This window comes from Petaurus breviceps, unplaced genomic scaffold (assembly GCF_028583685.1).
Source record: "Petaurus breviceps papuanus isolate PSGF00001 unplaced genomic scaffold, PetGlider_PUasm1.0 90601, whole genome shotgun sequence".
In the NCBI taxonomy this organism is placed as follows: domain Eukaryota; kingdom Metazoa; phylum Chordata; class Mammalia; order Diprotodontia; family Petauridae; genus Petaurus; species Petaurus breviceps.
In genome coordinates this window covers 2,496,702-2,502,231 of record NW_027187282.1, presented here as the reverse complement: position 1 = coordinate 2,502,231, position 5,530 = coordinate 2,496,702, and positions in this window count along the sequence as shown.

Genomic DNA, 5,530 nt, shown 5'->3' with positions numbered 1-5,530 from the left:
TTTCTTGCATCATTCTTATTCCTCTTCCCAATTTTTCGTCCACTTCTCTTACTTGATTTTCCAAATCCCTCTTAAGGTCCTTTATGGCCTGTAACCACCTCATATTTTTCTTGGAAACTTTTGGTGCAGGAGTTCTGACTTTGCTGTCTTCCTCCTTTTCCATGGTTTGATCCTTTTTGTCCCCCAAAAAGAAATCTAAAGTTGGATTGCTGTGCTTGCTTTACTTCCTTTGCTTGCTCTTGTTGCCACTCAATTACTTGAGTTTTGAGCTCTTTGCCACAGTAGAACTCTGCTTCCAGACAGGGGAGAGCTTTGTCTCAAATCACTAGGGTTTTTGCAGCTGCCACAGCTATTAGAAGGACACCATTTCTACTGCCCCCACATACTCTGTCTCACTGGTCACACATCTCAGGACCACCATGCAAGACCATGATCCAGATCCAGGCAGGTTAAAGCAAGAGCGATTACCCTCTGAATGGTCATTTGGCCCCCCTGTGATCTGCAGGCCAGGAGCTCTGAAGCAGTCATGTGGAGATGGCTGCACGGCTGCTGGGCCTCCGCCACTTCTAGCTCCAGGGACAGGGACTGGACTGCTCCTCTGTTCCCCCCAGTTCCAGCAGAGTTCTACACTGACCTTTTACTTTGTCTTTGGCATTTATGGGTTGATATTTCTGGAAACTGCCACAGCTGCTGGTGATCCACTCTCCCAAAGTCTGCTCCAGCTACTGCTGGTTGAGGCTTCCCTGGGGCTAAAACCTTGGGCTCACACAGGGCTGGGTTCTGTTCCCAGTACACTGCGATGGATCCTTCCTGCTGGCCTTCCAGGCTGCCTTCAGCAGGAGATTTATTTCTCTCTGTCATTTTGTGGGTTCTGCAACTCTAAAACTTGTTTAGAGTCATATTTTATAGGTATTTGAGGTGGTTATGGGGGGAGTTTTCCTCCTTCTATGCCACCATCTTGGCTCCACTCCCCAGACTAAAAAAGATGAAATACTTTTCTTAAGATTTCTGATGAGAACAGCTCTCCCTTTGTTGGAAAAGGTTAGGACATATATCTATTTCATGTAAGGGAAGGAGTTCCACCTTTTCTTGAATACATCCTTTTATTAATTAATATAATCAATTAGTATAATCACAGGAAGCCCAGAATTAACCTTAAGGTGAAATTGAGTTTACATTCTGTAAACAAGATGCTCCTAGACTCTTGAATCCCTTTATGAGGTATAAACCTCTTTGATTTTGTCAAGAATTCATGACTAACTGTACAGGGAGCCTAGCCAAGCCTCTAAGACCTTGAAATAGCTGGAGGAATTTCAACATTTTCCCAATTTGAGACTTGGAGTTGGAAGTTGAAGAACTAGGCTCCTGAGAGAGAATGGTCCTTTGCGGGTAGGAGGGGTCAGGAAGGAGTCCTAAGAGTAACTGGACCTGTAGGAAAGAATGCATCCCGCCTGAAGCAGAGAGACACACTGAGGCCAGGCATGGATGTGGAAAGACAGTCATGTGAGAGGATACAGCTTTTGAGAGTGTGACCCCTCATTGTGAAGAGAAGTGCAAACTATGAACTCAGTAATGAGACAGACCCTAGGAATATTTCCCTTGGCTACTCACCCAGCTGAGTGGCCAAGGGAAGCTATGTGAAAACAAAGAGAGGACTTTTATTACTAAGTTGCTATATCTGACATGTTCACTTCACTACAGCTATATTTAAGTCTGAGCCCGTCCTTCCCATGGACACTGGGGATATTTGTAAGAGAGAGTGTTCTAGGCTTTTGAGGTACCAATTCTTTTAAAACAGTCAGTTCAGTGCCTAATGTAATAGGTGCTCAATAAATGCTTGTTAATTGATTGATTTCAACTTCCTGTATTACTAACAATGAAGGAAAGTTTGCCATTGTGTGGGACAAGACTACCCTTGCCCAAATAAAATAAGCAGAGAGATCTCCAAGTAGAGACAGGAAGGATTTATTTAATTATTTCTTCTTGCAAGAAGGGTGGTCTTGCTACTAGAGGCAGTCTAGCAGGAGAGGCAAAATACAAAAGGCAAAGCTTGGTTATATACCCAAAAGACCACCCCTTTTCCCCCTCCTTGTTCTGTCCTGTTCCTGTTAATTAGGAACTGAGGCACACAATTTTAACTGCAAAAATATGCTGGTGTTTGTAGGTGAAATGTCAGTAATATCAAAAAGCAGGAGGCACATGTCTGGTGGACATGAAAACAGACAAAATATGTCTTCAGTATCAACTTAGATATGAAAACAGAAGATAAATGTTCTAACAATATCAATATAGATATGAAAGCAGACAATATTTTATTAATCATATGGATTTTAGGACATGGTGACCTTCCTGGAGTTCTGTAAAAGGATTTCCAATTTTATATTTGTACAAGTCAGATGGTGGTCAGTGGAAACAAGTCTGGAACATTTGGGCCTGTGGTTAAATTTACAGGGTCTGTGCTCTCCCCTCCTCTGCTTAGCTAAGCTTAGCAAAAACTTCAACTTATGACCAGGGCAGTAAGGCAAGGGTCCAAGGCTCCCAGCCCAGTTTGCTAAGTTCTTGGTACTTTATTACAATTCTGTTCAGATTTCTGGAATGTTACCTGAGAAGTTTTCACTTTTATTCCATTCACCATCTATCCAGAACAGGTGCTTTAGTAAAATAGTTTATGGCACTTGATAGACATCAGCTGCCTATGGGGAATCTAAGAGATTTTGTGCTCAGATTCTAGGGAGAATAAAGCAAATAGTTTGCTATGTTGTGGAGCTACAGGGGAAGACATTTTGATCTTGAAACTAAGAAAGGGAAAGGGGAAGGGGAAGGGTTCTGGAGAACTTACCAGAAAGTACATTAGGAGCTACAAAAGAGAGCTTTGCTTGCCTGGGAATAGAGGCCAAAAGTTAAGGCTGGAATCTATAACTCTACTGGGTATCTGTGATTTATACTTGGAGATTACTTACACACTGTGGTAAATGAGTCTGCACTCTTAAAACAATTATGCCAAAGTTTGGCTTAGTGTTAAATCTAATTCCAAGGTGATATGGTTGACTCTAGTCTGGGTTTCTTAACCAATATTGTTTCCCACACCCCTTTGGTAACCTGAAGAAGCTTGTAGACCCCTTCCCAGAACAATGCTTTTAAATACCTATAATAAAAGACATAGAATGACAAGGGAAACAAATTACATTGAAATATAGTTATAATTTTTTTTTCTAAAAATGAGCTCTTGAACCCCAGGATAAGAACCTCCATCCTAGACACTACAGTTTTCTTCAAGCTCTGGCAGGTCCTACCAAGCTGGAAAGGTCCAGTGAGAGTCCTCCAAGTCCTAACCTAAAGTTACAGAGACTCTTTAGCAGAAGTTGAGATGAGTGATGATTTGAAGATGAAGCAAAGGCATAGGAACTTATGGAGACTATTAAGGCATGGAAAGTTTGGGATCCACATTGATGGAGGCTCCTCACTGATTAAATGACAGCTCTTTTGAAGTAGTGGGGTAGGGGTAGGGAAGAGAATGGTGGTAAATATTAGTTCCAAGGTATGGAATGACCAGAGACAATTGAAGGAAGCCTTCTGATTGAGAGGTTCCCTGCCATTTTCTCTGTTCATCCAAAATAGGTCCAGGAAGGCTGAGCAAGGGGTCCCCAGGGATCTCAACACAGGTATGGGCTAGGTAACCCTAGCTTAACTGCACAACACCTATCTCAATAGATGTTAGAAACAAGCTTCTGAGAGTAGAAAATACAAAACTGTTTTTTATTCATGATGTTATAAAACAGGAAAAAGTGACCAATAATAATGTAAGAAGGAGAATACATGTTTTAGTACAAAAAAGTCTCAGGACTCCAGAACTTCTGTTTATTGATTTGTCTGTGAGTGCCATATGCTGGTGTTTACCTCAAAGCATAGACCAGAGGTGATTTCATTGGCTCCAAGGAGAGGAAAGCCCATCAGCTTGGTACCTTCTCTGCAATGTATTGAGTTGCCAACATTACAAATTTAAGTAACTTTCCTAGAGTCATACAACAGGTTTATGTCACAGGCTGGACTTGAACCCAGGTCTCTTGACTCCAAGGACAGCTCTTTGTTCACTTAGGCCAATGTTGCCTCTCAGTGATATTTTATTTTTTGTCTTTTTGGAGGGGGGAAGGTAGGCCAATTGGGGTCAAGTGAATTGTCCAAGGTCACATGGCTAGTAAGTGTTAAGTATCTGAGGCTGAATTTGAACTCAGGTCCTCCTGACTCTAGGGCCAGTGTGCTATTCACTGCAGCACCACCTAGCTGCCCCTGATATTTTATTTTTTAAAAATAGCTAATATTTATATAGCACTTTAAGGTTGGTATCATCTGTTGATGTGTGCATTGATCATTTAAGTCCTGTTTTTTTTCTAACTGCAGGATCTCTTGAATATGCCCCCTTCTCTCCTCAAACACAGCCTCCATCTTAGTGTGGGCCCTCATTGGCTCACACTTGGTCTATTGCAATAGTTGCTGGGGAGGGTGGGTTCCTACCTGCCTCAAGTGTCTTCCAATTTCAGTCCATTTTCCATTCAGCTACCAAAGGGATCTTCCTAAATTGCAAGTCGGACCATGTTACCTCCCTATTCGGTCACCTCCAGAATGAAATACAAAACCCTCCATTTGGCATCAGAGCGCTTCATAATCCAGCTCCCTCTTCCCTTCCCAGTCCTCTCACACCTTACTCTACCCCCACTCCCCAACATACTCTTTGATCCAATGTAACACGAAAGCCACCTTGCTACTCTTCAAACCAGATGCTCCATCTCCCAACTCTTCATGTTTCCCTTGGCTGTCCCTCATGCCTGGAATATTTTCCCTCCTCATCTCCACTGCTAGACTTCCCTGGCTTCCTCTGAGTCTTAGCTGAAGTCTCCCACCTTCTGTGATATGTCTTCTTTCCTGCTTCCCCTTAATTCCAGTGCCTTTCTTCTGCTGCTGATCTCCGTAGATGGTGGGCTCCTTGAAAGCAGAAACTGTATTTTGCCTTCCTTTGTATCCCTAGCACTTAGCACAGAGCCAAACACACAGTAGGTGCCTAATATATATTTGCTGCCTTGGCTTGACTAGTTTTCTTCAAATCTATGAATAGAGAAATATACTTGATACACACAGAGCAATTTAGCCCTTTATCTACTGGTGTATCTCTTATATGTGGGACTTTTGTCCCTCTTTAAGGGAAAGTCAGTCACATGGAGTCTAGAGACTTTCCCCATTCCTCCAAGTTTCTTGAGTATAGGTACTTCTATGGGCAAAGGTAAATTGTGGGGGAGGGGGGTATCATAAACTATTCTACTAAAAGCAAGAAAAATAATTAGTAACTGTATTATATTGGGAATAGAAATGTTCAAGTTAGTGATTTCAGTCAATGAGTACATTTTATAAGAGAATGTGTCTGAATCTCAGGTTTTTATAACTTTGCTTTGGTTTATCTATTGTTGAAAGATGATTAATAAATCCTTAATGGTTTGGTAGCAGTTTAGTGTGGTGATAAACATCACCTTCTAATCAT